This window comes from Pogona vitticeps, chromosome 4 (genome assembly GCF_051106095.1).
Source record: "Pogona vitticeps strain Pit_001003342236 chromosome 4, PviZW2.1, whole genome shotgun sequence".
In the NCBI taxonomy this organism is placed as follows: Eukaryota; Metazoa; Chordata; class Lepidosauria; order Squamata; family Agamidae; genus Pogona; species Pogona vitticeps.
Genome location: NC_135786.1, coordinates 63,474,462 through 63,500,283, shown reverse-complemented (window position 1 = coordinate 63,500,283; position 25,822 = coordinate 63,474,462). Strand labels below are relative to the sequence as shown.

Genomic DNA, 25,822 nt, shown 5'->3' with positions numbered 1-25,822 from the left:
GCAGATGACACCAGCAATGTAATCCTGGTGAGTACGGCAGTGGTTCTCAATCATTGGTGCATGTACTGTTACTGGGACACAGGCATACTCTAGGTGGGACAGAGGGTTTGCGTGGTAACGGTGAGTGAATTTTCTCTCCTTCAGTATTCAGGCTTCCTTGTCATGTAAATGTGATGTGCCATCTCCTATTGCCTCTATCTGTCACAAATTATTCAACTGTGACCTTTTGGTATGCAAGCAATAACTCGGGACACTCACTGTTTCTCTTAATCCCCTATTTCGCCAGACCACCAAATTGCCATTAACCATAAATATACTAACAGAAAACTTTTACAGGCAAAAGTAGGATTTTTCTGTCATCTTGGTGAGACTCAGATTCTTTGACAGAGTGCTTGCTGGAACATAAGATACACAAAGCTGAGAACTATTGGAATAGATGATGTTCTAGCTCAGTGCCCGGACATGGTAATAAGCTTGATGATGAGCAATAAGGTTCCATCCAAAGAAGGTGAAGGTATTGTTAGCAGCTGGTTTGTCTGTATAGCTGACTGCTGGAAGGGGTTGCAGTCCCCCTAAAATATCAGGGGTCACCATTTGAGGATACTGTTAGATCCATCATTGTCACATGAGGCTCAGGTGGCTACAGTGATGCAGAGCACCTTTTGTCAACTAAAGCTGATATGCCATCTGTGACCCTCTCTGGACAGGAATACTGTAGCCTTGCAACAGTTATCCATGCTCTGGTAATCTCCCATCTGAATTACTGTACAGTAATCTGTTCTGTATGGCAGTGCCTTTGAAAATGGCCTAAAATTCCAGACGATCTCAAACAGGGCAGAAAACCTACTAAATTAAAGTGGTCATTTTACCATCACCCCAGCACTTACTCCTCTGCATCATCTTCCAGTCCATTTGTAGGCCTAATTCAAAGTACTCTTTTTCTTTCCTTTTTCTTTACTAGTGAAGGCCTAAACACTGTGAGACGAGCTTATGTGAGGAATCACATCCTCTGATATTTATCTTACCCACACCCTACAACTTTCTTCAGAGGTCTTTCTCAGACTGTCCCTACCAAATTAGGTATAGCAATTAGTTAGCAGAAAAAGGGTCTTTTTGGTGGTGTCTGCTGCCATTTGGGAATCTTCTCCACAAGGATGGAAAAATTTGTATTCTCCTAGGATTTTTAGATCATTTGAAAATCTGTAGCCCATTAGGCTGTTGTAGCTCGGATGTTTTAATGTTTTGCTGTTGCTGGTGTCATGTTTTGTTTGCTTTTGTTATCTGGTTGATGTTTATTTTGTTTCATCATTATGAATTGTTTTGATAATTTTTATGGTTTTCAGTTTTAATTGTTAACCACGTAAAATTATGGTTAACTGAACACTATACAAATGATGTCATCAAGCGAAATAATAAATACATGGGGGTGGGAACTAAGACTGAGAGCACAGTCTTGATATGGGGTACAAAATGTGCAGGTGATAAAGCAAAGTACCAGAGGATTCATGGGGGCAGGGAGGCAATAGGATATGTAACGTTGCCAGGGAAGACAGGGAACCATGCTTATTACTGGAGTCCCCATCCTGATCGTGGGATTGGCTTGCTGAGCTTCCTTCTGTTTATTCAACCTTCTACAGACACTGCTGGTACATTCTCAGACTATTTTACTAAGGAGAGCTACAAACATTTTTTTAAAAGAAGGTAAAACCTAGAATTCTTACCAAGTCATATTCTTTTGTGGCAGATTCATATTTATATGCACCTTTTCCTTGAACAACCTCTTCTGATTCTTATTTACACTGTAAGTCTTTTGGGGTAACTTTTTAAAATGTTGCATAGATAAAAATATTATACAGAATTAATTCTCTCCATGGCTGTTTTGGTGCCAAATACAGTATATGAATATGACACAATAAAAATATTTTGAACCATTATATAATAGAAGCATTCCATGCATAATCAATGTGTATATAACTCTTATATTTGACATACTTTTAAAATGTCATTGCCTGTCTGAAGGACAGCAGAATATATATCAGGTTCTGTGTGACTTCTAAAGATGTCATACACTGAAAGGACACATCCCACCTATACTCCCCAGAATATTGTGACCTGTTCTCCTTGGTAGCCAAAAATGTAACTATTAGAAATATATCCTTGAGACAACAAAGAAGGAATTTGTCTTTACTGGAAAGGCTTCCCTTTCCCCACCCTCCCTCCAAAAGCACACAATGAGACTGCCAGTTGCTTCAGCCATGACTCTTGCATGGGTTCTAGGTGAGTTGGGGGATTTTTGTGGTCATCAAGGATTCTTAGGTCTGTAGTATTATTTAGTCATTCTTTTTAAAAAATTATGTAAGTAGGGGGAAAAGTGACTATTTATATAATTCTCTTGGTATTGCTGCACTCAGCAAGAAAACCCAAGTATGTCCTGGCCTGAATCTTGTAGCATCTCCTTTTGTACACGCTGTATTCTATCTCCCAACATACAGAAACAACTTGACAATTTCTTCCCTTCTAATCCCAACGCAGAGTCGTTTTTGCCAGCCATGTTTCTACAGGCTTTGTTTTCAAGTGCAAAACTATAATTGGGAATGTGGGAGGTTAAGGATTTTTCTTCATGTATTCAACAACAACTAATGTCCAGTTTAATGTTGCATTCAAATCAGCACTGCTATGCTAACCTACCTTGCTCAATGTATAGTTTCATTTCTCAATTATATAAGTACCTTCTAATTTATGCAAGGAGCTATCCCAATTACCTTACAAATGAAATGTGAAATGATATTCTATAAAACCGTGTTTTAAGCATGAAAATGACTCTTCATTTGACTTGGTCCCCCTGCACAGTTGGAATCTGGAGGACAGCATGTTTTCTCTGAATGTCTGAGGGTGCAGTTACGAGCATAGACATTTAGCTCACAGATTGGTCCAGGATGGAGATAGGCTGTTTTTTTCCCCCAGCAACACAACATAAGTGCTATCACACCCCACTCCCCCCCCCCAATCAGTACCTACCTGCACCTTTTTGAGTGACTGTCAGGGGCTTCTTTTGTGTGTGGGTGCAGGTGAGATTCTTCTGTTTTGTTTCAGTTCCAGTGTGTGTGATTGCTGGGACTGAACCAAGAGGTTAGCTGGCTGTCCTTTTAGTGAAGCTGCTTCACAATCTTCAGACATTGAAAGCTTCCTTCCTGCTTGCCATTGGAGGGCAAGAGAAAAGAAGCTTTCCATTTCTTTTTAATTGCTATTAACCGACACAGCACGTCAGCAATACTTTGACTGGGCTTTTAAAAATAAATTCAATTAAAAATGCAAAACTTCCTGTCTCTTCCCCTCCAAAGCCAGGTGGAAACGAAGCTTTCCTTATTAATCAGCTTCACCAAAGAGACAGTCAACCAGCTGCTTAATGATCTTGAGAGAATCCTGTCTCAAGGAACAGTTTTGATTATTCTAAACAGGGTCATTTTAGGTGCCATGAGGTTGATCCTTGCATGCAGATGCAAGGATTGCCCCCAAATGGCTTTGTTGTTGTTTAGTCGTGTCCGACTCTTAGTGACCCCAGGGACCAGAGCACGCCAGGCCCTCCTGTCTTCCACTGCCTCCTGGAGTTGGGTCAAATTCATGTTGGCAGCTTCGATGACTCTGCCCAACCATCTTGTCCTCTGTTGTCCACTTCTCCTGCCTTCACACTTTCCTAACATCTGCGTCTTTTCCAGGGAGTCTTCTCATGCGAGGATATCTTCTCAGATGGCATATCGCACCTCAAAGCGAACCTGTTTAGCACTCTCAAGACTGATCTAAACTGGAATAATTTGGCCATCTAGTACACCCTGAGTCAGTTGTTTGAGCTACGTGGGAGGGTCTATAACTCAGTGGTTCAGAAGGTCCTAGGTTCAATTTTCAGCATCTCCAGATAGAGCTGAGAACAAACCCTTCCTAAAACCTTGGAAATCTGTGCCCACTCAGAGTTGGTCTAGATGTGCCAAGGGGTTTGATTTGTTTTTCTGTTTATCCACTTGTAGCTTACTATTTAAGAAAAAAATACACGGAGAGAAATGCCATTGCCTTGTCTTTCAGAATAACACCAAAACTTGGCAGTGTGATTTCAGGGCAACTGATCTGGCAAATACTAACATAGCAGCTTGGTTAGGAAATCAGAGTACCCCCCCCCCAAAAAAAACAAAGACATATACAGTAATTAGAATTCCTCATACCTTATTTATAATAGCAGTTTCCATAGGGATAGAACTACAAAAATATGCGTTGGAAGGAAGTGACCCCCACTGTATTGGATCTGGAAAATATTTTCATATTGACAAAAGTCTTCCTTTCTAATAAAATGTTTTATCTTTCTCATCTTAAAAGTCTCGTTCTGAATTCTCATTTTCTTGCAAATACCTTGGCCCTGTTTTGCCAGCTGATTTATTTATTATTGCAAAAGTATTTCTGGTTCTCATTATTTAAGATCTTGATTTCTCTCACAGCCCTTGAGAAGATGGATTGGTAGGGAAATCCACTCTGTCCAAGAACTCTACTGCAGTGCTGATTTGAAATCAGCCACAAGCGGTATAGGTAACCTTTCACTTAGAAATGCTAGCTGCCCTGTTTAGATGTATCTTCAATCTTGTAGTGCTCCATGTTATTCTAAGCATTGTCAAGAGCTGTGAAGTCTTGGCCCTGCCAAAGTTTAAAATGTCAGGGTAAAGGAAGGGGTATGTGTATATAACTTACACAAATTAAGATCCAAATCCTAGAAAAAGAGAGAGCAAGTACAGAATGAGATGATCATCTACAACTGATTATAGGGTTCCATACATTCAACAGTGATACAAAAAAAGCAGGTGTAAATTATTGATAAACTGCACTGTCCAATTTCTGTTTAAACTCTATGCCTTCAGGGGACATTTTCTACAGAAACATAACTGCCAGAGAACTATGCTTGGGTCATGATCTAGGGGACATCCTCTGTTCAGTAAATAACATTCCCATTTTCAAAAAGAGGAAGAGAGAGGATTCAGGAAACTACTGACTGGCCAGTTTGGCATCAATATCAGGAAAGGTCCAAGAACAGATTAAACAGTCAGTCTGTGAGCACTTAAGAAAGAACACTATGGCAGCTGGGCGGCTTAGTGGCTTAGGCATCTGGCTGCAGAGCCAGAGGTTGGGAACTCAATTCCTCACAAGGGCTGGACTTGATGACCCAGTTCTATCCACCTTTGCAATTCCATGATGATGATTTCTAAGATCCAACACAGATTTCTCAAGACAAGTCATGGCAAACATATTGTCTCTAGAAGATGGATGGAACACTGCAGATGCAGTACATCTTGATTCCAGAAAGGCTTTTTCAGAAGGTCTTTTGTAATACTATTGTGGCCAGGCTGGTAAAATGTGGTCTGGCTAATGCTACTGTTAAGTGGATTTGTAGCAGGTTGACAGACCATGCCCAAGGAATGTTTTCTGATGGTACCTCATCATCCTGAAGAGAAGGGATATATATAAAGGAACCTCATGAAATGTGGTAAGCACAACATGGGGTTTAGAGGCTCATCACTAATTGTACCATGGGAATGTTCAGGAGGCCCCTGTGATAATTCAGGGCTAGCCAAAACCATTTTGCTTCTTGAGGCAGACAAGATGGTATCTCCCTTCATTGCATGTATCAAACCCAAGGACTGGCAGTCTTACTTTAGCACTGAGATAATGGCCTCTGCTAGACATAAGGACAATGAGGTAATTTAGGAGGCACAGGGTGGATGGCATGGCATACACAGCTCTGTTCATCCCCTCACTGTTGAACCTGCTGCTTGAGGCAGCTCCCTCATTCTCCCAATTGGTGGGGGTAGCTATATGCTATTCACAGTAGCAATCAATGCAGTATCTAGGGGGAAATGCCTTATTTTTCCAGATACGAAATGATTATGGTGCTGAAAAAACAATATATCCCCAAAATATAGGTGCAGTCTCAAGGGATTTTGTCCAAAAAATACAAATCCGATTGTACAGAAAAGCTGAAACTTATCAGTTATTGGCCAGTTTCAAATATATAACTGCTTCCCTGCTTATCTCTCATTTGGTGGGGAGGTCCAAAGAAGTAACAATAGCAGGCCCAAATTGTATACAGTATTGGTGAAGCTCTGCTTACTCCCCCTTACAACAAGCTGTCTTCAGAAAGTTACAACAATGCCTTGGTTTGATTGGTCACAAACAGCTTTTCACAGTGCATTTTAAGTACTCATTACGGCTATCTCCATCATTTATCAGGATAATGCCTTTCTTAATACCACTTACAAAGAAGATGCAGCTGATTGAATTCATCATTTTATAACATACCCACACATGCACACAAAGAGGGGGAGAGTGTGTCTATAATGTGCAATGGATACTCCTTCAGAAAGACACTCAGCCAAATGTTCTCCTCTGACTAACTGAGTTGACTATGTGAGAGGGGAATTCCCCTAGTCTCCCATAATGGCATGCGTGGCTGCGACTGTGCGTCTATGTATATGCAGACGCAGACAGACCAACAAAGTACAGTAATCTGCTGTTTTTCACCAGCACTGGGTTCACTGCATGGAGAAATCTTCCTCAGAAAAGATTTGAGTCATACCTTTGTCATTTGTGGCCATTTCCCTGGCTGTATTCCTGTGTGTACTGTTGCTAGGGAACTTAGCTGTGAGGGTGTGCTTACCTCCTTACAGACTTCCTGTAGGCATCTAGTTGGCCATGGTAAGACCAGAACACTGGATGAGAAAGTCCATTGTCTGACCCAGAAAAGTGTGTCTTAATTTACTTACGACTTCCTTCTTCTTCTGTATTAGTTCATTTGTATTGTTTTGATATTTTTAGCAGAATGTTTTGCCAGAGTTTATATTCTGTCTAGTTTTTGTCATTTGGACTAGACTTCCTTCCTTCTTCCCTTTTATCCCTTTTATTATTGATGTATGTGTGCCCACTTCCAGTTCTAGGATGGGGCATTTACCTACTTGAAACCTAAGCCATCCCTGTTTTTAGTACTGTAGTTGATTCTGCATGTTATCCATTGTAGCATTCTTTGGAATTTGTTTCTGCCTTTCCTAATCTGCAAGCATGGTTACACTACAGAAAAAATCAGAATATGTAGTAGGATTGAATAAACTGATTTAAAGTCATATGGCAGTCACATGGGATTTGCGTCACTGTGTGCATCCCTTTAGCTAACTTTTCATTTGATTTTTTTTTCAAGTTTTGTATTGACTTTGTAGTTCACCACGTATGTTTAAATCATGTGTATTAATACTGCTTCATTTCATGGGCATCTGCAGATTGCAATTGCTCTATAACGATTGCCTTTTTCTGTGTGTCATGAACAATTAAAAGTCTGTACAGTATTGCCTTATACTGTATGTTCTGCCTTACTAGCTGTTCTATATCCTAAATTCAAAAACTCTTAATTCCATTATTTATTTATTTATTTATTTATTATTTCATTTATAAGTGATACAGAACTAAAACAGACTGGAAAAAAATGAAAAAAAAAGTAACATGTCTGGACTGTAGGACACTGCAGCCTGATAAGAGAAACATGCAGTTGACACTCACACCAGGGGACAAAAAAGTAGGGAGCTAATAGATGGATTCATATAAGGCAAATTGATGCAAAGTAAATCAGTTTTACAGCCATGTTAAAATAAACAACCCTCCGGAGGAGAAGAAAAATACATTGCTTCTCATCACAATAACACGATGCCCTGTGAAAACAATCCATGCTCACATGTATGTCGTGTATTCACACTTTTTTATAACAATTCAAAATACTGCAATTAAACTCTGGTTCATTTTTTGAAGTGTAATCGCGGTCAGCTTCCAGTAATTTGGGTTTAAACAGCCTCCAAACATCCTCAGCCACTTTGTCACCCTTAACCCATAAGTACCTTTTAACCAAACTACTAATTTTAAATAGGTTTTGTCTTTGAAATTAGATATGGCCATTGTGGACCTTCTTGGCAACTTTCTGCTTATATATGTTTAGTAGCACTGCAGTCACATTTTCTGAGCGGTTCAGCATCAGTTCTATCTTATACTAGATGCTGGGCACTACCAAGTTTAAATTAAATCATGATCAGTTGTTCCAAGGCATAATATTTTTCATACCAAAAAAAAAAATTGGCCCTGACAGTTCGGAATGACCATTTACTCAGTGTAAGGGTCATTGAAGTACTGTAATCCATTATTATATTGTCTCTTTTGGCTGATTGCCTGATTGCCTGATTTCCTCTTCCATCTCAGTTCATGCTCAGAGATCTTAGGGGCAGGGGTGGAGCTATATTCCAAGGATATGGTATCAGTGCTATCAGGAATGCTGAAGGTTTATACCAGGGATGGGCAACAAGATGTTGTTGCATTGCATCTCTCTTAAATTAGCTACACTGGTGCTGATGGAAGTAGCAGTCCAGCAACAGTTGCAGGACCACACCTTTGGTCATGACTATATTTAGCTCCAAATGTGATGCTCCAAATTTGGGGCTGACCTGTGATTTTCTTGCAGCCACTTCACAACTCCTCATTCATTGTGAGGCCAGAGGTGTGTGTGTGGGGGGGGAGAGAAATACTGAGCTGTTTCCACCAAGGAATCTGAAAGAGGACAAGGTACATTAGCAAGAGGTATTATGGTTGTGTTTAGATGGCCCATCTCTTAACTTGAACCCCCTGCGTCATTAGGAGCTATGCCAATATGACTCATTTGGCTATTGTTAACGCTGAACAAGAATTTCTCTGTTGGTAGCAGACACAGGGCACAGCTGCAATTTACTGTAATCTGCGAGGCTTGTTTGAAGTATTGTAAGCAGAAAACTACCCATATCCCACCAAAACAATTGGGTCCTGCCTCCTATGCCTGCATGTGCTCTCCGTGAAATCTCCCTGAAGCCTGCCCTGCCTTTACTCATTGTAGGTCAAGGACTATTAACACTATGCTTATCTTAGAACTTGTCCCCTGGTCCCAGCGACATTTGGCAAGAGGGTTATGTTCTAGGATAGTTTTTAACCTAATCAGTGGTATCACCCAGACTGTCTCTCATACTTACTCGTATACTTATTCTGAGGTGTCCCAAGAGTTAGCATACGCCTCTCAGTAACTTCTGTAATTAATTATCACATGACAGCAACTGTAGGCATCTAATGACAGTCCATGTTTCTTCTTGCTATTGTTGCTTTAAAGGGGGAGGAGGAGGGAGTCTCTCAGTCGTGTAACAGACTTTGGACCTCACGGTCTGATGCCTACCCAGAAAGTAATGTGCATTGCTTTACTTATTTCAAAATGTTTTAAATACATTCTTTAGGGATTTCAGAGCACTCCTACTTATTCTGCTTGAATGGTGGAACCTTGGACCTCTGCCCTAAGGGCCTGATCTGATGGCATCATAGCCTCCTTTGTAGAATGTTCAGACAATAGTAAAATGTCTCCTTTGCCCTTTCTTCCTACATACATTATCACAGCGGAAGAAATGCACACACTGTAATACTGGCTTTATTTGAGCACAAAGGAGAAGAGCCTCTTTCTGCCAGAAGGCCAAGTTCAATTTCAATGAACTTGGTGAGGGGAGCATTCTGCTGGTGGGTAGTGCCAAAGGCAAACGGTGAGACCAAAAATAACTGCATATTTTAGCTTGAAGCTCTCACTGCCAATAACCAATGACTTATGAGCAGCATTTCAACCTTTCAGAGTGGAGCAAAAACCACACAACACCTGGGAAAGTACATGATCGTGTTGGGATGGAACCCCGGAGTGCCAGTTTTGGCCTCTGGGGCCTGAGGCGCTTCATCCCACTTTCCATTTTCTTGCTTTAAGCCACTGATTGCATCATGTCAAATTCTGAAAGAGGAGTTTCAGGGCTGAAGTGGGTCCTGGTGTGATAACTTGTGCAGATAGTAAATGCTTTCTGCAAAGGCAAAACCATCACTGGATATAACCCTGTTCTTTTAAAATTTCACCCTCCTGTCACTCTTCCAATAGATTGGTATTATACCTATTTTACAAATGGGAAGTCAATGCTTTCTATAGTGGACTTAAGATCTAATGCCAGGCTGCCCAGATTCAAATCCATCTCTGACCTCCCTCTCCTGGGCTATTGTGGCTTCCTCGTTTGTCTTTTGTCTTAAGGGGCTCTCCTCTTCCTGTGTTTCTCTGTCCTCACAGATGCATGTAGCATTCCCAATTCCATGCCTGCTCATGACCAAAAATTGGTTAGAGTATGCTTAGAGCTATCGGCACTAGTATTTTGTCATTGGCAAAATACAATCTTTCATACTTTCTATAAGTCTTAAACAGTCAGCGCTTGGCAATCTGATTTTTAACTTCTTCCTTCTGTCTCTGCAATGAGTGGAACCCATCTAGACATGCTATATTAAAAGAAGAGTTAGAATATATACCAGAAAACTAGGAAGCCTGATTCACATACTGTTCAGAATTATATTGCTTGATTCATTTTTCATTCTTTTTTCTGTGCCTCAAGAAGTTGTGTTGCCAGTCAGAGGAAAAACAGCCAACCTAGATGGTTGTAGGTGTGTGCCCATGCTGTTTCCAAAATGTGATGGTAGGAATGCTAAATTCCCCGCTGCCTGCTAGTTTTCCTATGGCCATTTACAGTGTCCTATATTTTATTGGTTTTATTATGATACATATAGAACAGCTGCTTGATCAGTCAAGAATTGCCCATCCATAGTATGGGTAATTGTTGAAGGGGAAGAAGGGGGCACTTTTTTCCTCCAGCAATCCTAATTTTCTTTATTATTCTAATGTACATAGACAGAAACACTGTTGTATGCTATGCCTGTAAACTCTGCTAATATATCTCCATGGATTTCTGGTCCCTCTCCCTCAGACATATTCTTGCCGATACTCTTAGTCAAAAGCTGTGGAAGAGGCTACCATGATGTCACTTACAGATCTCTTTTGCTTTGGCCTTAGGTTCTGACATATTTCGCTCTGGAGAACCCACTGGGAATTGCTGTTCATGACCAGCACATTTTTCCTGCATGCCTGCTTCTGCTGTTTCAGTGGAAGCCAAGTCATCATAGATTTGTTCTGAAGACTCAGCAATGTTCAAAAGCTGTTCCTCTGGAATGGCAGAACAAGCTCCCTTTCCCCATCAGCCAGCAAGCCTTTGTAAAACATTTACAATCAGAATAGTGCCTACAGAAATAGCTGTGTGGACTCAGTCACTTTAACAATTCTTCCATCTATATCTGTCTGCACTTGATGTATTAGGCCTGGCAAGCTTCCCTTCTGTTTCTGTGTGCCATAGATGAAAGCAAAATATTGTCTGAAGATTTCAGCTGATGCCAGCTGTGCCAAAGCAGTGGATGTGTGAGGGGAAAAAATTGTTTTGTGTTCTGAAAAAAAAATCATGTCCATAAGTCCAAAGCAGAGCAGTTTTACTTGGAATGAATGTCACAAAGAGGGAGATAGTAAATAAAAAACATCCACAGCTATTGTTACATACTCATCATTTTACCATGTGTAAAACAACACTTTTTCCTAAAATAATTAGAGGAAAAAATGAGTGTTGTTTTATATATGGAAGGAAGCAGTCGCACGTGCTCGGGCGCCTCTTCCTGCTGCTGCCCAATTGCCTCTTCCAGAGCTCATGACATGTCCCCTCTGGTGGCCCTGAGGCAGCAGCAGGAGGAGGAGGAGGAGGCAGAGATGGAGGCGAATGAGCATTCACACGTGCTCGGGCACCTCTTGCTGCTGCCTCCCCTGCCCACCCGATCACCACCTCCAGTGGGGCTCAGGTCACGTCAGCGCCTTGTCCCCTGCCTGGTGGAGGCAGCAGGAGGCAGAGACAAACAAGAACTCTCTCGCACTCGGGCACCTCTTCCTGCGTCGCCAGATCACCTCCTCCCCCAATCTCCTTAGGGCAGGGGACAAGGCACTGACCTGAGCTGGAGGTGAGCTCCGGCAGTCAGCAGTCACACTGGAGGAAGTAATTGGGCGGGCAGTGGAGATAGCAGAAGCAGCAGGAGACAGAGGTGGAGGAGCAGTTGCCCATTAACTGCTCCTCCACCTCCATCAAGTGTCAAAATTGGGGTCATTTCATATATTGAGGGGTTGTATACACAGTAAAATACGGTATATTGGAATAATGGCACAAATGAAGACATTAATTCAGTTGTTATCAGCTGGCCCTCTCATACCAGGATTCCTGAATAGCGCATGTATCTGCTTTTTCAGTGCCAACATATAGGCTGAAATCCTATTGCTTAGCATAGTAAATTGCAACTAGAGTAGGCTCAGTGAATCAGTGGAACTTAGAGAGATGTTGAATCACCAAATCCCAAGTGATTCAATAGCCCTAATTTGAGTTGTAGTGTATTACACTAGGCAACAGGATTTCAGCCACAGAGTTACCATGGCAGCTTTGGTTTGCCATGGTATCTACAGGACATTCATGGAGGCAGCAGCCCTAAGGAAAAAATCTACAATGCAGAAGCTTCTTCAGCTAATGGTGAAAAGCCTGGAAGGTCAATTATAAATTTGGATAAAGATTACTTAGAATATTACTTAGTGGTGTAATGGGTAAAATCAGATTTGGACTAGGAAGAGCCAGTATCAATTTCCTATTCAGCCATGAAACTCATTAGATAGCCTTTAAACCATCTGTCTGCCTACTCTTTCTCACAGGGCTGTTAGCCGCCTAGAGTGGTCGAAATGACTAGATAGGCGGGGTATAAATACAATCAATAAATAAATAAATAAATAAATAAATAAATAAATAAATAAATAAATAAATAAATAAATAAATAAATAAATAAATAAATAAATAAAATGAGTGTGTGCTGTGAGAACCACATAAGCAACCCTGAAATCCTTAAAAGGAGAAAGATTATAAACTGTAATAAATGATGAAAACCTCATGAAGCAAACACTTGATATGGAATCAAAACTGTGTTACAGCAAAATATAAAATAAAACTTAACTTGGTTGCTTATATCACCAAAAAGTCATGTTTGATATTTGGTGAATTAGCAAATGACTAAGGGTTGCTGCACATGACTGTACAGTATTTATTTATTTATTTATTTATTTATTCAATTTTTACCCCGCCCCTCTAGACAACGTTTACTCGGGGCGGCTTACAAAAATTAAAACACATTAAAACAATGCAGAAAAATAACTACCATAATGCAATTATTATAATTAATATTATCCAAGATGGCAACATTAAGAACCGGAAAAAAGGGGGGAAAAGAACTTAGGTGACTGGGGGGAAGGCCTGCCTGAATAACCATGTTTTTAGTTGGTTTTTGAACACACCCAGCAAGGGTGCCAGCCGAATTTCAGTGGGAAGTGTGTTCCACAGCCGAGGGGCAACCGCCAAGAAGGCCCGGTTTCTTGTTTTCTCCTTCCGGGCCTCCCTCGGCGTCAGTCCCCTCAGCCGTCCCTGCTGGCTATGTCGGGTGACTCGGGTAGATCTGGGTGGGAGGAGGCGATCTGCCAAATATTGAGGTCCCAAACCGTTTAGGGCTTTATATGTAATCAATACTTTGAAGTCAATGCGGAAACGAATAGGTAACCAGTGCAGCGCAGCCAGAGTGGGGGAGATGTGCTGATATTTTCTCACCCCACTAATAAGCCTGGCTGCTGCATTCTGGACCATCTGGAGTTTCCGCATGAGCCTCAAAGGCAGCCCCACGTAGAGTGCATTACAATGGTCTAGTCTCGAGATTACGAGCGCGTGGACTAGAGTAGTGAGGGCCCCCCGATCAAGATATGGCCGCAGCTGGGCAATCCGCCATAGATGAAAATAGGCAGAACGGACCACGGACGCCACCTGGGTTTCCATGGTTAGCGCCGGGTCCAGATGTATCCCCAAGCTGCGGACCTCACTCTTTGTGGCAAGGGTCATCCCTCCAAAAGAAAGGGAGTCACCTATGCCGCTGACGGGAGGGCCACCCACCCTCAAGACCTCCGTCTTGTCCGGGTTCAGCCTCAATCCATTTGACTGCATCCATTCCAGTACGGTGTCCAGGCAGCGCTGGAGGGACTGGACGGCATCCACTGAAGTTGGAGTAAAAGAGATGTAGAGCTGTGTGTCATCAGCGTACTGGTGACACGATGCCCCACACCCTCTGATGACCCCGCCCAGCGGCCTCATGAAGATGTTAAACAGCATTGGGGAGATGATCGACCCCTGTGGAACCCCACAATTGAGACTCCACGGGGCCGAGACATTCTCCCCAATCTGCACTCTCTGGGGGCGGTCCTCCAGGAAGGAGCGGAGCCAGGCAAATGCCAGGCCACTGACTCCCAGCTCGGAGAGCCTCCCCAGGAGGATACCGTGGTTGACGGTATCAAAGGCAGCTGAGATGTCGAGGAGGACCAACAAGGACACATTGCCCCCATCGGCCTCCCTCAACAGGTCATCCAGCAGTGAGACCAGTGCCGTCTCTGTACCATAGCGCGGCCTGAAGCCCGACTGAAATGGGTCTAGAGCACTGGTTTCGTCTAAGAGCGCCTGAAGCTGGTCCGCCACCACCCTCTCAAACACTTTGCTGATGAAGGACACACTGGTGACGGGCCTATAATTGCCAATTTCATCCGCCGCCAGATTTGGTTTCTTCCTGATGGGCCTAATGAGTGTCTCCTTGAGGGCAAGGGGTACCTTGCCCTCCTGGAGAGACCCATTAATTATTGCAGTGGCCCATTCAGTTGTTACCGGCCTGGCTGCTTTGATTAGCCAGGCCGGGCAAGGGTCGAGAGAAGAGGTGGTGGCCCGACAGCGATCAAGCGCCTTGTCTACCAGCTCTGATGTTACAGGCTGAAAAGAATCGAGAATTACCGGGCAGGACGGAGCGCTGGACATCTCTGCTCGATCCATTGTATTTAAAAAAGGCGAAAGGTCACGGCGGATGGCCTCCACTTTAGATTTAAAAAGTGTATGTGTAGACATCAGATAAATATTGATAAACATGGCAGCCATGGGCACTGTCCCATACTATACAATATAGTTATTCTGTGAATAACTTCTTTAATAAATTCAGAGATAATATTAGATGTCAGAATGACAGGAGCATCCTTTGTAAATTCAAAGCACCTTCGTACTGTGTTTTCCTCTGGACTCAGTACCACTCTCCTTCCTTCCATTAAGGGATAGTGTGCACATTCTGGACAAACACATGTGATGACTGATGTAGATGTGGACCTAATTAGTTGCATACATGTGTTGGGAATGAAAGTTATCATTTTAATGGGTTTGAAACAGCCCAGTGCATAATGAAAGAGGTCCAAACAGGAATATAAACACAAATCTGGGATTTAACTAGAACACGTTAAATGCTTCATTAGAGCGAGTGGGGCAATACAAAAGACAACAGTCAGCATGGTGATTCTATAAGCCAATAATTTCAACAAAAATTGTGAAAATCTATCAGTGATCAATCATATTACAATTGTAATTATATGGTTTATATGAGCCAAATTTCATTGAGTCTATTCAGTCATGGTGGTAGGAGGAAAAATAAATATAACATAAATTTGAGATAAATTAAAAACCATTTAGTTAATGAGGCTGGCATTACAAAGGTAGCAGGCAAAATGCTACCTGTCCTACTAGCACAGCTAGTTACATGAAAACACATCCATTTAACTCTCCCTTAGATAGTACCTGACTTTGTAATGCTAACATTAAAATATGCTAAATATTACAATTTCCACCTGCTTGCCTCCTGCACCTTAGTTCATTTTCAAATGTTAAGCTAAAGCTATGTTTCTAGACACCGAAATGATTAAGTATATCTGAGATAAAGATAAATGCTCTTTTAAAAAAAAATTAAAATTAAGATGCTGGGAAATACATAAAAGAATAGTAATTGTTGACCTGAACTTGAGTGGAGCAGAGTTGAATTCAAGTCCAAGTTTAAGACAAGAGACTAAAAATATTCCTCTCATTACAGCATAATAGTTCAGAAATTCTATTCTTAGTTTCATTAAAAAGTTAAAGTAGAACAATTTAAGGCCATCATCACCAAATCGTTGGCTATGGAAAAAATGAGGCAAGAGGAAGGTGAAGGAGCTTTTTCAATGAAGTGTCGGGGGGGGGGGGAGGACTCATTTCAAAATATTGCATGTCTTTTTTATAAATTTGCTAGGATGGGGTTCCCCGTGATGGTGTAGGAAAAATCAACTATTCATAATTGAATCAAGTGGTGGTGATTGCTCCAACACTGGAGGCGTTCAAGAGATAACCATCTGGCAGATATCCTTTGATTTGGATTCCTGCATTCAGCAGGGGATTGAACCCGATGGCCTTACAGGTCCCTTCCGACTTCATTATTCTATGATTCTGTGATCTGTCATAGGTGAAGTTTCAATCTTTCCCAGTTATCAGCACATTCACCTTCATATTGTGTTATGGGAACATCTAAATCTTGTCCTTTGTTGTTCTAAAATACCCCTGTATATTTTCTTCAGGGCTGCCTCTCCCTATCATGTGCTCCATACATTTTGCAGCATTCGGCACATATCCATAAAGTAGCTCCACTGAGGAATGCTCCACTGGAGTAATTTGCTTTGGAGGATGACCTATAGTTCCATGTGCCAAATGCCACATGGATCAGATCAGATCTATGAGATCTGAAGAGTCAAAATCCTAGAAAAGAGTGGGATGTTGGCAGATCTTTCTCAAGGTTGCGGGTGAGCCCGTTCACAATGAGAAGTGGAAGCTGTATGTTGAAGTAGTCCTTGGGAGCACAGACACTTAAAGACAGACTGAGTCAGCCACCAGATGCAGAAGTGGCCACCTGGGGATTCCACACAAAGAAAAAGCATCTGCGAGAGAGCACTTCAGACTGGCCTTCTGGCTTTGCTTCTAGTATAGCCTTGTGTTTGGACTTTGGACTCCTTTCAGACTAGCTTTTGGAAACTTATTTCTAAAAAAGTAATTAATAACAATTATAGTTCCAGTGTCCTCTCCCCGAACACCAGTTATTTACTGTTAGTATTACATTTTTTTAAAATTTGTGGGCTGCAACATGCTTCATCAGATTTTTTTAAAAAAGAAGCCCTTAGTTTCTTGTTTCACGAAAGCAACTGCAATGGCTATATTAGCTACTTCTCAAAATCTAAATTCCACACTCTCCTTCCCTTGACCTCATTGTTGTCCCAGCTTCCACAACAGAGCTTAAGGTGGCAGCATGAACCAGCACTTCAAGCATGTGATGTTCCTTCTCTCTCCAGAGTAGACCTTTGGTCTAGATGGGTGGGATAGAAATCTAATAAATAAATAAATAAAATCAATCTCTCGCTCGCTCGCTCGCTCGCTCTCGCTCTCTCATGGAGTCCACAGTCCTCAACTATAAACATAGTCTTAGGATCTGAGTTCCACGTCTGAGTCTTTGGTACCGAGTCTGAGTCTTTGGTACCAAGTCGTAAGCCCCAAATCCTCCTCCCTGCCCCCTTCCCAAGCCCACCCTTGTGCTCTGACTTGGAGCCGATATAAAACAAAAAAACATTGAGCCTGCCTTGTCTTCTCTTATCCCTTCACTCCTCACTCTCTCAAAAACTCTCCCTCCCCATCGCTACTTCTTCCTCTGTCATTTGCCACTGTTTGCCTGTCTCTTCTGGTGAATATCACAAAGCTTCTTCTGAGTTTACAGTGTCCTTCATTAAAAGAATAGGGACTCGAAAACATGACTTGGAAACATGGGTCCAAGTCGCGAGTCAAGTCTGAGTCACTGGGGGGAAAAAAGTTGAGTCACCAGTGTGACTTAAAACTGACTTGACAGTGAGTTGCATGACTTTAATTTCCATCCCTGGTAACTACAGTAGTTATTTCCAGGCTCTACTTCAGACCTTTCTTCTGGTGATGAATCTGGCCAATACCTTGTAATTCTAGCTGACACCATGTTCTATCTCTGCATTGCTCAAAGCAGGAAATGCTGCCAATCCAAGTTATAACCTGGATATTTGCCCACTAAAATAAAACAATCCACCAGATACCCTGATGAGGCAGTAATGCCTTCTCTCACCTGTTTCTCCTTGTTGCAACTCTCCTGCCATGTTGCCCATCTGAAGATCTTTGCAGTCCAACAGGTGGAGAAGAGGGCAGCTGAAAAGATTGGGGATGGGGAAATCTGCCAGGACAATATGTGAGTTGCAGACTTAATGCTTCAGTCTCTGATATAACCTGCAAAAATGGGAACACATCTTTCCCACAACAGGGAATTTATGCTGAATAACTAACTGGTATTTTTCATGTACAGGTTAAGTATTTGAGAGGTACTCTTACCAAACATCAGTATTTTCTACCATCTCAGTTAAATTAAATTAAATTGATTTATTGGACTGCAAAACAAGTAATAGTCGTTATGGGATGTTGCATTTTGAAGTGAAATATAATAATAATGAGGCATCAAGTCAATTCTGACATGGTGACCCTTTCCAGGATTTTCCAGGTAGAAATACTCAGAAGTGGTTTATCATTCCCTTCTTCTGGGGGCAGCCTGGCAATGGGCAGTTTGCCCAAGGCCTCACAGGTTGGCTCTACTCACAGGAGGTACAGTGGGGAATCAAACTCCCAGCCTCTGGCTCCACAGCCAGATACACTGAGCTATCCAAGCAGCTGTAAAGGAATGGCAAATCTACTTTTTACACAATAGTGATTTCTGCTTTCTATGCACACTCCATCTCTAAACCATTAGAAGAATTATAATCTTGCATGAAAACCTCATTGGAGGTTTTTACGCAGAGATTTGATGGCCATCTTTCAGGGCTGTTTGAATGATGGATTTCTTCTTCCTGCAGGGAACTGATCTTGAATACCCTTTGGAGTCCCTTCTACCTCTATGATTCTGTGCATCCTGTCTTATGCTATCTTGTTGGAATTAAGTATAGACCATAAATCTCTTCCAATTAGGACATTTTCTTGTCACAAGTATGAGCAAGTGAGTTGAAGTGAGTTGACCAGTACCTTGTAAGCACCTGTGTCTTCATAGGGAAAACAAATGCACTAGTGAAAAGGCCCTATAGTCAAATGTTTCCCAACCTTGGGTCCCAAGATGTTCTTGGACTATAACTCACAGAAATCCTGGCCTGTGCAGCTACTGGTGAAGCCTTCTGAGAGTTTTAGTCCAAGAACATCTGGGACCCAAGGTTGGGAACTACTGATATAGTCTAATCCAAAGAAGCAAAGCAGCTGGGGTCTAAAGTTTGGCCTTTAAGCAATTTGTACATGATGCATGTATGAAATAAGTACAAGGGCCAGAGAGAATTTAGGAGGAGCATATATAAAAATTAGTACCATTGTCTTTAAAAAGTGGCAGGAGTTAAAATATAAGAGAAAAATGAATCCCGGGTAGAAAAGCCATGGAGATGCCATTTAGATTTAAAGACAGCAAGTCCGTAATAATATGCATAGCACCAAACAGTCAAGCTTGAATCCCGATTTTATTTTATGGAAGAAAGGTTGACATTAAGCTGCAGTCATTGCTTTCAGTGGTCAGAAATTAGATGTGCACTGCCTTGTGTATCAACATATAACACCAGGAGGTCCTCTGTCTAAAATGCCATCTTTATGCACTATATGGGTCAAGGAGGTTATAAGAATATTATCCTTGACTATAAAATCTGCAATTATAATCTTTATAATAGTTTTCATTTCAATTCAAATTTTTCTGCTTTGCATGCTTACAGTGCTTTGAAGCTCAGTAAAACAAAATCCTCTCCACTATGCATTTCTGATTCATTCTTACCTCCCCCTAGTTTCTTTCTCTCTCTCTCCACCTCTCTCTCTTTGTAAAAAAAACCTTGGAAGTTGTTGTTATAATCTTTTTAAAAATGAAAGCATAACACAGTCTCAGCAGGAAATGCAAAAATTCTAACTGGTAGTGTGGTTACACACTGAAAAACTCCTGAATTTGTGTCAGGTTTAGCACACTTGAAATCAGTTAAAAATATCCATTTACATGATGTACAGCTGAGTGTCCAATTTTTTATTTTTTTATTTATTTATTTTTTTTGCTGGGAAACATGGTTGTTTGTTTGTTTGTTTGTTTGTTTGGACAATGGCGTATTTTAATCTGTTTTGAGGGGGTTGCTTATTTTAACTTGATTCTGGGTGCAATTTATTTTGAAGCATTTTGGCATGCCTGCATTGGAGTAAATTATGTCTGGGGTTTGTCAAGTAATGAAGCCAGGAGCATAGGTTTCTGGTTGCAGAAACCTCACAGTCTGATCTGTTATATTTTTTTCTATCTGAAATAGCACTATCACAGTTTAAAAGAAATTTTAAAAATCCACTTTTGGATTTTCTTCTTTCACTTTCATCAGGAGTGGGTTCAAGTCATTGCTGCCTTCTGCCAATTTCAGTGGTATAATCTGCGTATTTTACTGTGTATTTCTGATATTTACTGCTCCTTCATCTGAATCTAATCTAGCTTTCTGTAGGATACATTCTACATACAGACTGAACAGATAGGGAGATAAAGAGATACACCCTTGTCTAACACCTTTGTCTATTTAAAATAATTCTGTGTGGTTTTTTACATTCTGTCCTGACAGAAGCTTCTTGACCATAATCCAGATTATGCACCAAGACAATCTAGTGTGAATGGACACCCATTTCTTTTTAAACAGTCTGCAGTGTCTCACTATCCACACTGTCAAAGGCTTTGCTGTATTCTATAAAGCACAGATTGACCTTCTTTTGAAATTCTTTGGGGAGCTCCACTAATTTGCAGTAATATTTCTAGAGCTTCTTCCCTTCTGAAATTCTGCTGAACAACAGGCATTTCTCAATCCGTATATGTGTAAAGTCTTTGTTGTGATACCATGAACATCACTCTGCAATATTTACTGCAATTCTTCATGTCTTCTTTCTTGGGGACTGAAATATATATTGAATGTTGTCAATTTATGGACCATTGTTTTGTTTTCCCATGTCTGTTAGTATATTCTTGTTAGGATTTTTTTAGCTTGGAATAGTTCTATTGGTTTCCTATCTGCTCCTGATGATTTATTTCTTCCAAGTGCTTCAGAGCAGCTTTCACTTCACTGTCTAGTACTGCTGGTTCTTCATCAAAGAATTCTTCTTCAAAAGAACCTGTCATCCTTCTATCACTTTTGCACAGTTCTTCAGCATACTGTTTCCACCTTCTCTTAATTTTATTCTGTCCAAATTATATGTTTGCCTGTTGGTCTTTCAGCATCCCTAATCTAAATTTAAAATGCCGCTCAGAGTGGTACTGACCTACCAGATGGGCGGGATACAAATCAAATAAATAAATAAATAAATAAAATAAATAAAATGCCCTTTAACTTATTGGAATTTGTGGAAGAAATCTCTTGTTTTTCCTATTTTCTTGTTCTCTTCCATTTAATTTTCCTGGTTTCAGTCCACAGTTATTCTTCTTTATGATCAATTGAATTTAGTAATACAAAACTATTATTTATATGGACCTAAAATTCACCAGAAGTATTATTTAAACTATATTTTGACACTATGACTCTTTTAGTGTTTTCCAATTCATCTTTACTGTAATTTTGGATAGTAACAATTCATGGTAAGTACTACAATTTGCTTCTGGTCCTATTTCAGAAAAGAAAATAAAGCTTCTCCATTAACTACTGCACTTCCATATAATCTATTTTATTTCTGTATTTGCCAGATACCCACAAGTACAGTCTGTTTGGTTTCTTGAAGTATGTAATTGCAATAAAAAATTTCTGGCTTCACAAAATGTTATTAATTGTTCTCCTGCCTCATTTCTGATTCCTAAACCGAATTCTCCAATAACAATTGGTTCCACTTTATTTCTTCTGTGCTCCCACCTATGATTATCAGCACATCATGTTTTTGTGTGTGAATAATTTCCTCCTGGATATTTGCATAAAAGCTTTTGATTTCCTTTTCTTCAGCAACTGTTGTTGGGGAGTTGACTTCAATTGTGGTTATTTTGATTGGTTTTCCAATAGGTTCTAATAGTAGATTGAATACTAGCAGTCAGATTTTGTATTGTAACCTGAACCACTTGTGCTACATCTTGCCTCACTCAATTTTTTTTTCCTGATTTTATCATTTCCAGAGTAAACACTTTGTAATTGTCTGACTGAAAAAGTCCCATTCTGGTCACTTCAGTTTGTTTTGCATCAAGTACTACTGTAATGTTTAAATATTCCATTTCTTGCTTTATGGTTTCCAGTTTACCTTAATTCATACTTCTCAGATTCCATGTTTCAACTGTATGTTGTGTGCAGCATCACAATTTCTTTTCATCTCTGTGTGCACTGGCCACTAGACTTATTTTCTCCTTTAAGCTAGTTGTTTCATTAGTAATAATTCTATTGATATTTGTTCTTTGCTGTTCCCCAGTAGTTCACTGAATGCCTTCCAAACTGGAAGTCTCATCTTCAACACTATCTCTTATTTCATTTTGGATTATCTCTTCATAGAGTTTTCAAAGTAAGAAATATTCAGAAGTGGTTTATCATTGCCTTCTTCTGCAGTGTTAACAACAACAACAAAAACCTTGCGTGTCACTGCCTTTGTCTGTGAGAGATCTTCTTTCCATGACTTCTCTAGGAATTTCTCCTCCCGGATTACCATTCAAACTATCAGTTCTCTACTGCTGATTTGACTATTGATCCTATATAGAGTTGATGCATTTTAGTCTGGTGTCTCAGTTTTGACCATTCCACCATGCGTGACCCTGCCAAGAGTTCAGACTTATAATGGAATCTAACCTTCTGACATCATTGTTCTCAGGTTTCCTGATACACTCAAGCCCCCTCACTACATTACAGTGTGCAACCAAAAGAGGGGAACATCTAAATAGAAAAAAAAAGATATCTACATGTTATTGTTACGTCCAAGAATGGTGGGGAGGGGGCAGAATCCTGATTCAGGGACTGTCCACACTGGGAAATTTGGTGTAGTCTGGTCTCTCCTGAAAAGATTCTTAAGAGGAGTCTTTTTTAACTCTCACTTGAGCAATCCTTCTACCCACACTAGAGATCATGCTCTTCTCCCATGCTACATACCCACACACAATTTATCCACTTTATTCATGAAGGTATTTGGTTTACTCATGGGTAAGGAGGCAGCTGAGGATAGCAGCAGCATGAGTGCATAACTTTGGAGTGAAAGTTGGGGAGATGGAAGAGAGATAACCCCTCACTTTTCCTGCCTTTCTCCTCACCTGGGGCTGTGCTGCCTTGTGGGGAGTGGAGCCAATGGACTCAACATAGCCCCCTTCCCTGCCTTTTCTGTCAGCCATTATTCAGGTGGCTCAAGTGACTTTCCTTATGTTTTAATAAATAAAAGTGGCACAGTGAAAGGGCAATACATCAACCTAGCATGTACTAGAATTTCACTGTTAGGGAAATATTTGAAAAAAGACAAAAATAGAGGCGTGGGTTTCTCCACATACCCTTAAAATGTCACAACCCACCTAATACTGTATGTCATAGGGTTGCTACTGCAGTTAATGCCATCCACAGGTACATTTTGGTGTGAGCTAACCATCTGTACAGGCTAAACATAGAGTTGTTTAGAAGAAAAATCATGCCAAAAGGAATACATGCCCTATCAATCTGCCAGAAAGGTAGACAACAGCTCTTAAAGGGGAAGGATGGATCAATCCAATTAGAAATATGTACAGACACCATTGTCCATATATCAGTCTATATGCCAATGTGGATAGGCTTTTATTCACAAAAGCCCCTATAGCCATGTGTATGATTGTGTCAGCAGCCATTATGGATACAAAAGTGCTTCTCTCAAACAAATGTGAACAACAACAATTTTAGGGAGGAAGGAAGCTATACATAAGAACACCAGAAGTCTGCATATCAGTAAACGGAAAGGAACAGAGGGGAACATCATTTGGTGCTGTATTTCTGTCTATTCTTCCCCCACTGTCAGATCACTTCTTCAGTACACTGACACTCAGCTTTCAGAGTTATTAAAAACAGATGACCAGTCTTCTGAGCAATCAGGAGATAGGCCTCCAATCCCCTGTGTAGCTCCTTCTCCAAACGAGGGAAGATACGAAGCAAAATAACAAATTCCTTTAAAAACTAAAAAAAAAAACCTAAAACCCTACATTGGCAAATAATGCCAAATTATTCCTGCCCTGCACCTGTCTGTCTCACACATCTTGAGAAGGTCACTCATCCCACTGACACATCTAATTCTGCCCTATCCCAGTCTAGAGAGAGTGAACAGAGAGAGGAGAAGCCACTGGCTCTGATTCCCTTAACCAGGGCTCAGCACTATAGCTTTCCATGCTGAAGACCCCAATTTCCATTTCTGGCACCTTCAGCTGTAGCTAGAATAAACACTTACCTAAAAATGTGGCAGGAGCTGCTAGCAATAGAGGGGTAGATAGAACTGTGATCTGACACAGTTTAAGACAACTTCTGAAGCTCCCTGCCACTCTCCACCAGAGATGGGTCCCTGTTAATTATGGGAAAGTATTTCTGTGCAATCTGCATTGAATGAATGGAAGATGCACAAAAGCATGATAGCATCTCTGCCAAGCCTCCATGGGAATCCTCCCCAGCACAATTTGGCCCTGAATAATTAGGATCATTTAGAATGTCTCTCCTACCCCTTATGACTCTTAATGTATCTCTGATTCTGAAAGATAAAAAGTGTAAAACATATTATATGGCTTGAACACTTTTTTAAAAGTGGTAAAACAAAAAGGGAATCTTCCTTGGTGGTGGTGGTGAATACAGGTTAGGGTTAGGTGTGTTTTTTTTGGGGTTTTTTGTTTATTTTTTTGTATAGGTCCTTGATATTTTAGAAGCTCTATTTCAAGGAGTTGCTGCTTGGGAGAGCTCAAAACCTATGAGAGACTAACTTCCAGAATCCAGTGGCCATGCTGGCTTGGGAATACTGTATTGGTAATTTTAGTTCAAAAAGTAGCTCTTTGAAGCTGTTTATTAACAGTAATTCATAATTTCTGCTATTATATTGCCTGTGAGTCCTGCTAGATATCCTTAATTTTAAGCACTACAAATTTTCTCCGAGTTTCTCAAACAAACAAACAAACAAAAGTAGGATATAATATATGTTGTAACCCGCCCAGAGACCTTTGGGTAGTGTGGGTGGCGTATAAGTTAAATAAAATAAATAAAAATGAAGAAATAAATGATAAACACAAAACAGGCAATGCTAGACTTGGTAATCTCCAAACATTTCAAATTGTATTTGGATCATGGGGAGATATTTTGCAGAATTTCTGTAGAATCCACGGTACTTTCATTTATTTATGGTTTTAACAGATAGCAAAAGTAACCCCAGTCTGCTGAACACCTCTGAGCTCACATCAAAGGTCAAACTATATAAACCAATACTGATGTTGTTAAAATATACAATTTCTTAAATATAAAAGACATATGATTGTCCTAGTTTCTCCCCTTCCCCATCTTACAAATCAGCTTACTTTGTTTTATGGGTGGTAAAGACAGTTTTTTTCCAGCAAGTCTGATAGTTCAGGCACAGAGCTCTTTAGAATCACTATCAGCTTTTAATAACATACTATCTAACTGTCTGATTTGACTCCAGGATGTCATCTGAAATTTCATGGTGTTATAAAATACTTATGAGGTTTTCCAGTGACTTTGGACTTGAAATTTTAAGTTCTCTCAAGTGACCTTTAGGGTCAGCTACCTAGTCCAGGGCTGCCCATGCTGGTGGTGACATCAAATGATGCAAGCCAATCACAGGAATCAAGTTGCAGTCTCTGCCTGTCTGTGTGCTCCATGACATCACTGAGTATTAACCTCTTGTTGCTAAACAAGGCTCCTAACACGAGCTGCAAACATACCCATACATGT

General features: G+C 40.7%; 1 protein-coding gene and 1 long non-coding RNA gene across 12 annotated transcripts in view; one reads left to right on the top strand and one right to left on the bottom strand.

The window, feature by feature from the left end:
• The window catches only part of PIK3R3 (phosphoinositide-3-kinase regulatory subunit 3), a 363,941-nt gene that overhangs the window by 258,184 nt on the left and 79,935 nt on the right, over positions 1–25,822 (top strand). The window lies entirely within an intron of this gene.
• The window catches only part of LOC110073779 (uncharacterized), a 281,110-nt gene that overhangs the window by 233,948 nt on the left and 21,340 nt on the right, over positions 1–25,822 (bottom strand). The gene's annotated exons all lie outside the window — the stretch shown is intronic.